Genomic DNA, 10,551 nt, shown 5'->3' with positions numbered 1-10,551 from the left:
TATCGTCCATTATTAGCCTCTTCCGAGTTGATGTCACCCCTTATCTCGCTGCAGAGATGGAATCGCCCAACTTCATCGCTTGAGCAGCGTTTGTTTGGAAAGTCCTCGAGTGCCAGGTGTGTTTGAAACGCCAGGTAAGTTGCTGCTTTTTATCATTAGTAAAAATACGTAGTTCACAAATGCGTTTTGTCAGTATGGTTTCTGAAGTAAATCCATGGCCAAAATAAAAACAAAATCAGTGACAATCAATCATACTGTGAGGTGTGTTGTGCTGTTTTGGACTTTTTAGTAAACTCACTTAACATTTACTTTTTTTTTACTTTACATATGGGTCCCAGATTTTTTCATAAACCATGTAAACAGACCCAAGTGTATGAATATGTAATTTGTAGACATATTGATGTGACAATGGATTGTAAAAACATAGGTGCATCCAAAAAAACAAACAAAAAATAATAATTACAAATACATTCACAACACAACTTTTCTTTACTATTCTTATCTCTTTTCTTTTCCTTTCCACTATCTTCTCTTCTCTTTTCTTTTCTTTTCTTTTCTTTTCTTTTCTTTTCTTTTCTTTTCTTTTCTTTTAACACAGGTCCCTTTCAATAACTGATACTATATTATCACTTTACAATATAGTTGTTTATTCACATTAATTAAGGCATGAAGTAACATGACTTAAGCATAGTTTTTACAGCATTTAGTTTTTATACAGGATAAATTAATGTTAATAATAAGTATAAAGAAATATTCAGTTACAACACGATTTGTTTGGGGGATTGGCCAATGTTTTCTTTTCTCTTTGTTTTTTCTTTCTTTATTCTTTTCCAAACTTAGCTCCCATTGTATAACTGAGACTAAAGAGTTAAGAAAAAATTGACAGATATAGACGAAAGAATAATCATGTGTTGTTATAATTTTATTAATCTAGATGATATTTCTTTTTGTGATATTGCTGGTTTAATAATCACATGCTAATGTACGCATGCAGTGAAATGCACATCAGTATGTGAAACAACAACAACAACAAAAAACCTATAAAAAATGAATTATAGGCTACTAAAATGTAATTTTAAGTTCATTGCTGTATAGAATGGCACAGCTTTATAAAAAAGAAATTGAGGTATGCTGCTTGTCTGCAGATTATTAGATTCTGACCAATTACGCAGGAAGTCAAGTACTCTTCAGGCACATCACATCCCTGTGGAAATACTGTAGTAAAACCATGGGCTGCATTTCTGCACTAAACACTGACATGTGAAACATGCAAACCTAGGCCAAGACTAGTTGTTTTTGAAATCTCCAAAGAGTTGCTCTTACGTAATCATTTACATAATATGAAGGCCTATATGAAGTTAATGACTTCTCTCATACGTTCCCTCTTTTCCACTGCAGTGACAGAATTATTAAATTGACATGAGCATATCATATAACTGACAGCCATCGTGTGTCGCCGCCACCAAATGTTCATTTCTCATTTTTTCCCCACAAGTCACCATCTTTGGCAATCTGTCATCCTGACGGCTTCTTATTCCCCCACTAAGTGCCCACAGGCGAATGTGACGCTCATTGGTGACAAGAGCATTTTAGGTTGTCATGCACTAATGCAGAAGTTCCCCGGGACCCAACCGGTGTATTCATCTTCATCTGCTTGACTTTTTGCTCTTTCCGCTGTTGTCATAGCTTTGGTAAATTAAAGATAGCCCCTCCTTCTCCGTGAAGAGCACTGTCAACAATTCACCCAAATGCACCTCATTAGCTGGTCATGCTGCCACTCAACTGCAGATTTAGGCTTTTAATCCAGGTGAGTTATTGTTACTTTGTCATTATCAGGCACTGGAACCTAATGAGAAAACAAGAGCTGGAGCCCAGCCAAAAAAGGAGAGCTTGTTGGTGATTCATTGGACCAGCCCACACAAGGTTCCCCCACCCCAATGGGAGATAATAAGGCCATTTATATGAGTGTCATTGGACAGGAAGCATGACCATATCTGGACTCTGAAGGGCAGACAATCAAGTCTTCAAAAGAAATGTTGGAAGGTGAAAGCTGATTTTTTTTCTTCATATAATACTTTGGAACTTTTACATTTTGCATTTGTATTTGGTGGTCTCTAGTTAATCAAGAGTGACATCAACATTGTAAAGCAACCATTTTCAGGACAGATCGCTAAATGTTGCCAACTCTCTAAATGTGCAAGACTTTATAACAAGGTTCAAGTAAATAAAGTCCTAAATGTAAATGAATAAATATGCTCAATTTATGTTTGTTCAAAATACATAAATTTTAATGTATACGAATTTAAATGTTAAAAATATACTAGTACATATAAAATGAGTTAATGCAGTAGGTATCAGGAACTGAAAATGAACGACAATTTTTATAGCATTTATAAATTTAGGTTAGTGTAAATTAATATTGTTAATAAATTTTTACACAATTAACTCACAATAACTCATACAACCATAAATCCTAAAAAATTAACTGTATATGTAAAATAACATCAACCAAGATTAATAAATGCTAGTTATGAAGTAATGCATTAATTATGATTGTATGCTAATGTTAAATATATGCTTAAATATATTCTAGGATGTGTACAAAATAGCATCAGTTAAAGAATTAGGTATAATGAACTAACAGTAAACAACCATTTGAACAGTGCTTATGAATCTAGGTTAATGTAAATTAATAAACACAGTTGACGCATATTTATTTGTAATACAATTTTAATTCATACAACTTGAAATGTTTAATGTGTATTGACCGAGATCAATCAAAATGCTGGTGATCATTAAGCAATGCATTAATGATATCTCTAAATTAGATAAGGATTGTTTATTAAAGGGCAAACACTCTTATATTTCTAATTCCTTTTCTATAAACCATGCAGAATTTTATAGTGCTGAATGCTGTTCTGTGGGCCTGCTGATGGGACGGGTATTTCTAATGTACACACGGTGATTACCAAAGTCATTTTAATGAATATCATTGCGATTTTGCAAGCTGTAAAGCATATCATTACCATTAGGCTTTTACACACTAGCCTAACTAGGGATGCGTTCAGCAAAGCCTTAACAAAGTCATTAAATCCGTTTAAAAAGAGCCTTATTTGAGAAGCAATACAATTTTAAATTATTTTATTACCGAAAGAGTGTTTAACAAGTAGCTGTTTAAATGCCAAAGGCAGGTTATCTAAGTTTAACCTTCAGAAGAGAAAATGATCAGAGACTGCCCCTGGCATTGTTGGATAGAAATATCATCCCCCATTATCCCGCCACACCTGAAGTTGCAAATGGCCTTTCGTGGGAGGAAAATTATGTGATTCAGTTAATGACCGTCTTTATGTGAGAGGGGAAATGTGGCACAGTGTATAGGATAGTATGGAGGGTTGGGGGCTGGAGCAGAGTGTACTGTACTGGGTGCTAGCGGAATCATCTTTAAGATGGATTATATTTGTGTAATATAAGAATATATGATGATGACCTCATGCGCTTACTATGTGTCATCAAGAGCATCACAAAACTCATTTCCATTTTTTTTATGAAAATTAATTGAGTAAAACTATAAAGGGGAAACATAAAATGCATGTCATTATTATTTATAAATTATGATAGTAAATTAATTAAATTATAATACTATAATGTGTAGAGAGATTGCTTTATTTTAACCTATAATTCTACCTGGTTTTGAGTATATGCATGATAAATACTAACTTTTTTTTTTTTTTACGACAAGTTGCTCATAATGCCCCTCAACAAAACCTAATGATCGGGTACATTGTGATTATAAATGATGGACTTTTGCGATTCCCTGTTAAGCAACAAAATAAGTCAGTGCACATTTACAGTCCTACAACTGTTAATTGCTGTGTACAAAGAATCATATCTAAATATTAAAATATTAATATTGTTATAAATTCACTTGATTTTAACACTGGGATATTGTGTGTGTAAGCAGTGTGTGTGTCAGGTGCTCTCAGTGGCTCCTGTGAGGCCATGGCTAGATGATGAAGTATCAAATGTTAGCTGGCCTCTGTGATGAAAGTCTGAAGCAATAAGCTCCAGTAGCTAAAAGGATCTGGTTCAATAGTGATTTACCTCTAAACTGCTTAAGGGTATCTCACAGGTGCCAATAAGCTTTTTATTTGATACAGTACAGTAGTATTAATTCAGGTTTCTTGTTTTCATTTTTATCTCAATTTATGTCATATAATGTGAGTCTCCCTGGGAAAATATTGCCTCAAAGCGCTATCATATGAAACGAATAACAAACGGTTGTTTGACCTGGTTGTAACAAGGTTAATTATATTTTGCAGTCTCTCTTTTCAATTTTTTTGCCAGGTGAATGAGTGATATGTGAGCTCTTGAATATTTCAAGGTGAGCAGAAACAGAATAATAGCTAGCAGTGTTTTGAAATACTTCATGTCACTGTGATCCAAATATTATTAGGTCTAGGTTTTTTCCTCAAGCTTTTAGCCTGGACTATCAGGCATGTATTTGATAACACGGTCCACATATTTTAAAGTTAAACTGAGTTAACTTTTGCCTGCAGAGACACGATTCATTGAAATATGTGGTCACTGCTATAACAAAATGGAATAATGCAGTATGCAAAGTAATCAGAAAAATTCCAAAGTGGAAGCAGGATGGCTTAAAATGATTCAAATGAAAATATTATTATTATTATTAATAATACAATTAATATTATTATTAATAAATTAAAATAATCTTTAAAAAAGATTGTTTATAAAAAAGATTCAAAACATAAACACTGGAAGAAATAAAATTGTTTTAGACAATGTGGGCCCAAATTTACCGCTATGTAACAATAAACATGATGTTTAACATTTAAATGGGCATTAACTATTGATCTGCATTCTATGCCTTTATTATTGTCTCATTAATGCAAGTTACCAGTTATTTAGCTAATGTTCTAATAAAAGAGCAAAAATAAACGTAAATTGGTGCACTGTAAGCTATTAAAAGTACACAGCAGCATTCACCCTTATTGTCAATGTGTAATTAAAGTCCAACACGCCATTGGTGTGATGTCTTTAATTGCCCCTTTAAACACAATACATTGTAATTAAGCGCAGGGCGCGAGGGGTGGAGGGTGAAGGTGACAAACGGATGGCAAATGATCTGAGGATACGCGGATTTGATCCACAAGTTTAATAAGATGTCACGCTCGTTCTCCGCCTCGCTAGCGTCTGCTAATTTCGGCGCGCACGAGCATTCTCTGGAGGTGTATCAGCGCGCACGGCCCAGAGCTCCCACACACCTCTTTTTCTTTTCTATTCAGAGAGCAAACAGCTTGCATTGCCCTGCAGGTATCGCAGGCATACGCTTTCACCTTCACTCTTTCTCTCCGGTCACTCCCCAGAAGAGCACGCGGCAAAGTTTTGCTCCCCTTCTGCCCCCTTTTCCACGCGTATGCCGCGCGCAGGCAACGGTGCGTGGCCCCGCTCAGCCTTATTAAAAGTGGAAGGCGATATTTCACCCTCAAGAAATATAAAAAGATAGACAAGTGAGCAAAGCTAATCCTGGGGATGAAATTAGCAGGCAATGTCCGGGGCCTGCTGGAGATGATGAACGAGGTTGAACTACCTCACACAGGCGCGCGTCCGCTGGGATAATTACGCCAAAGCTCCCGGGCTTGAATCTGTCGGCGGGACTTTTTGATGGCTCTATTTCAATGGGGGCTTGCCTGTGAAATACATAGTAAAAGCTATTAAAATTGAAATTGTTCTAGGGTGGTGTAGGGAGAGCGGGCTATTGACCCTATCAGGCAGTGTTTAATAAGGTGTGCCCTGCGTGGGGATTCTCAAGACGCTCGGCAAGTCTTTGACAATTTCGCGCGCTCTCACACTCAAGCTCAAGTTCATCACATTCAACTTTTCAACAAAATTCATAAAGATTAGTATGACGAATGTTGTCGATAACTAGACCACTCAACTGACATAAATGGGATAAAAATTATGTGAATCTTAGTAAATCTGACGATATTATATTATCTAACAGTGTTATAATTGCATTTTGCTTTATTAAAGATTTATATGCAGTTCTTTTACAGTTCTACAATATTGTGTCTTTGAATATATGAATGTACATAATTATTCAATAAATTGTTTTAACAATAACAACATATGTTTACATATTGTAAATCTATTTTAATTATGGTTATATTTAAATATTATTTATCATATAAATATTAACTATTAAATACAGCTGTTACAGTCTTCTATATAAAATATTTTCAAATTATTTTGTGATAATAAATGACGGATGTATACAGCAAACAAATGATTTATACATCCACTAATAGCTGAAAACATGTTTTGTCAGAATCAATTATTGACTGTAAGAACATTTATCATCTCAATTAACATTATTTATTCAATTCAAAGGCCAGTTCAACTTGGCTAGGTTACACCAAAAAACTACATTTTAAGGATCATACATAGTTAAGAGAAAAATAGCACAGTTTCACTATTGCCGGTGTGTTATGGTTTAAGACCAGGCTGTTTGCGTGTAAAATAACGCTTTTACCCAATCAAGTGTCTTTAAATGACCAACCAAGTTAAACGTACACGAATACGTTATCGCTTTACTGATATACCAGGTTCAGAATAACATTACACACATCTCTTCTACAAAGGAATACCAAAGACAATATTTAAACAGGTAAACATCAGAGGACGCATTGCAAACATCAAGGAGATGTTTGTGCATACGCTGCAGTTGCGAGGGAGATTTTACTGGAAATAAATATGAGAATCCTCAGCGCTTTACTCTGGGTGGAGGTGGTTGGGTGCTCATGAGGATAAAGCACAGCAGAGTCGCATCAGGCTTTGACCAATACGCTGACCCGTCTCCAGGGGAACAATGACTTTGAACATTTCTGCACCCGGTCCTGGCACCTTCATTGTACGAGTGATGGCGCCAGAAAACCTATTCATCACTTTCCACTAAGTTACCTCCTCTTTGTTTTAGTTCACAAATGTAGGTGGAAAGAAACGAATGCTGAGAAACACACATGCATTTACTGCGCATATACATGCACAAAAACAAACCGCTCAGATGTGTCTATACGGGTAGTTACCAAGTTTTGAACCACTAAATGACAAATTACATGATTTGTTTTTTTATGTGCTTATGAATTTAATATGCATGGCACATAATTCACCTATATATAAAATACAATACAAGTAAACGTATTCTTGGATGAAAATGAAGAACTCTTTGGAAAAGCTGTTGCTTAATATGACACATGCACCTTTGCAAAAAAAAATAAATAAATAAATAAATAAAACACATTTCATATATATATTTTATATATATTATTATATATATATATTGTATATTTTTTTTTAACAATCACATAAAAAAAAAAAAATTTTTTCACATGCACCTTTGCAAAAAAATAAAAAATAAATAAAAAAACCCTTTCCTACACATGCATTTTAGAAAAAACAAAACCTGTTGTTTAAAAGGATGGTCCGACTAATAATTTATGGAGTCTTGCAAAACTCCTGTCTTTTGTCCTTGGAAAATTAATTAAAGTGAAAATATGCAAGCTTTCACAATGATACACTGCATGTGCCTAAGTTTTGTCCTTCTACTCTTTAAAACATTTTCAAAATCTAGTTGTTTTTTTCTGCATTCTAAAACTACTGCCTCTATAATTGTGTGTGTGAGAAAACTAATTTAAAATGTTATAGTTTTGGTTGCTAAAGTTTTATAAACGCTGACACAGGTATTCTCGTGACATTTTTTTGTCTGTAGCATTTGTATGCATTTTAAATTCCCTGTTTATCATATCTGTTTATTTGAGTTATGGCAGGGCAGTCTTTTTGAATTTTACTGTTATGTTAAAAAATGTCTTCACATCAAAAATGCAGCATTGTTTTCAGAATGTTCGTGGTTGGAGTCAAGCATTTTTATTTTTTTATTTTTTGACAAGTCTGCATGTTTATGTAAATGAAAAGCTTGTAAATTGTTTCCATCACAGTTTTGTGGATTTCCAAAATTTTAGCTGCCTGGTAACTGTCTACTTTCAGAAGAATGGAAAAGGATATCCTTGGAGAACTTTTTGCTCATTTAGTGAGGCCATAATAACATTTCATTGATGATTAGAATTGTTGCTGGTGCTTAATTGAGTTACTTGAATGCTTAGAAACAAGGAGAACATAGTGTAGATTAAAGGGAGATGAAGTTGAAATTTAGTTTTGTGTGAAATTGACATTAAGAAATTATGTTAAAAAGCACCTACAGTTCACAGGTAAAAATGAACATAAAGACAAATTTTAGAATGTTAAATGTGGATGATGATGTATAGAATTTTTTACATATATAATAATGAAATAAAATAAATAACATAATTAAAAAAAAAGAATTGTTAAAATCTAGCCTAAAAACTTTCCCATGGACATGGATTCCAGCAGTGCTGAGCGCAGCTGCCAGTGAGGGTAGATGAGAAAGTGGGTTTGCGGCTCCTGCCACTCTTAGCAGTTACGCAAATCCAATTTAATTCCCTCTCATATGCTCTCACAGGTATCTTTTGTCCTTTAATCAAATTCTGTTTACGGTTGAGGCAATTATTTTCAATTTACCCACTTAAAGGAGAATGAAAGTGGTCCACCAGGAGACTCGTGGAGGGGAGGGGTGCGGTGCGTGAAAGTACACAGCTTGCAAACAGGTAACCTCTAAAAGAGCATTTTTGCTTTATCTATGCTCATTTCCCTCTGCTATGATTTAATTTCCCTGCCTTTAAACATGACGAATTACTGCTCTTGTCTTCACTTAATGCTTTTAACAGATCCCAGTAAACTGCATTAATCGGCCGTGCGTCTGGCCCGAACCTGCGAGCTGGAGCTGCTCATTTGCCCTATTAGTGAAGCGACTTGAGCCCATAACCAGGTGCATAATCTCCCGGCTTTACTGCTTTAATTATGCCATAATCAGTGCAGCGGTTGGCCCCGTTTAAAAGCAGCCAGGAGCGATACCTCACTGATACGTCGTCTCTCGCCGTTAGCCCATATTCTCTATGTCACAGCCAAGCTCCTCTTTGATGAAGCATGATGAAGGGCACACTAACTTTGTAGGACAAGACAAAGCTCAAACATATGGCCAGAATCCCCCAGGTGCCATCTTCAAGAGGGCTGGTCTGTGATCCTTCCACAGCTCAATGCAGTTCCATGACTCAAACTCTTTCCTCTTGAACATATACCATTGGATCTCTTATTCATGAACAAATGTTTTTTTTTTCTCTGGTTCATATAATTGCATTTTTTGGTCTTGCATCAAGTTCCAGAACCTTTATATGGTAAAACACATATGGCAGGCTAAAAAGCTGTGCATTCTATGAGGATTTTAATTGGCTTAATGAAAATGTAGAGTCTTATCAGTGAGCCCTGTGCTTAACATGGCAACATTTCATTTCAATATTTACATGTTTGTTTCCTCAGTTTATCTTGTTAAATAGGCCAAGAAATAAATATCTGCTATTTAACTTCATTATTATAAATCAAACGAGCACTTTCCAGTGCGTTAATGAAGACAAAGTGAAATATGGATGTTTTTTCTCATTGCATTCAAGACCAAGTTGCCCATTTAAAGCTAATTAACCACTAAATTTCAATTTGTGTTATGCTATTCACTCTTTTTGAATTTCTCTGCAGTCATATAAATAGTTTCTGCAACAAATCCAATCAAGAGACATTGGTTTCAAAAATATTCACAAATGTTACACTACTCATAAACAGAAAGCACATTCAAAACTACTGAGACAAGCCAATAGTCTTAACACCAAAATTTGGCTGACAGTTTTCACATCAAAGTGCATTTCTAGTCTTTGAGAATTGCATTTACAGGTACCTTGACAATTCAGTTCCTTTTATCACCTTTGCCATTATAAAAGCTTAAAAGGATATCATTTTGATATTAAGAGCAACGTCAACCCTGACATGCACTTTCAATGTCATCCAAGTAAGTTCAATAATATTTTAGTTAAACTGACAGTTACAATTTGAGCAGTCAGTAGGTAATATGGTAAACGGCTTTCACTGGAATCTCTTTAAACAGTCAGAATCTATTAAGACAGATTTGTGACAGCCACAGATATCTGCAACCCGGTTCAATTTCACCACTTGACATTTTCACAATAGGTGCTGGAAATAGCACAGAGCCATCCAAGATTAAGACAAGCATACTAATGCATGCTTATTCAAGTGTTTGATGTAGCTGCGCAGTTGTCAGTGTTGGGGAGTAACTGGTTACATGTAACAGAGTTATGTAATTTAATTACAAAATAAATGTAACCGTAATCTGTTACAGTTACTGAAAAAAGTGTAATTACGTAAATTACAGTAACTAAAACATGAGACACCGATGTTTAAGGAGTTTAGGACACAGAATAGGACACATGCTTATTCGATAACTTTATTCAATAGTTTTATTCTTTAAGATTAACTGTTTTTTTCCAAGGCATTGTTAGATGTCAGTGTTTCCTGACATATTTGCTATGCAAAGATTTGATTTCAAAAACA

At 34.9% G+C, this 10,551-nt stretch overlaps 1 long non-coding RNA gene across 1 annotated transcript; it reads left to right on the top strand.

Moving 5' to 3' along the window:
* Positions 1-26: 26 nt before the first annotated feature.
* Positions 27-10,489, top strand: LOC122148179. Its single transcript, XR_006162160.1, has 4 exons — positions 27-134; positions 1,837-2,043; positions 8,627-8,702; positions 8,823-10,489. It is a non-coding gene; the product is annotated as an uncharacterized LOC122148179 (long non-coding RNA).
* Positions 10,490-10,551: the final 62 nt, after the last annotated feature.

This window comes from Cyprinus carpio, chromosome A17 (assembly GCF_018340385.1).
Source record: "Cyprinus carpio isolate SPL01 chromosome A17, ASM1834038v1, whole genome shotgun sequence".
NCBI lineage: Eukaryota > Metazoa > Chordata > Actinopteri > Cypriniformes > Cyprinidae > Cyprinus > Cyprinus carpio.
Note: the sequence above shows the minus strand (reverse complement) of the source record. Positions and strands in the feature narration are given on the sequence as shown.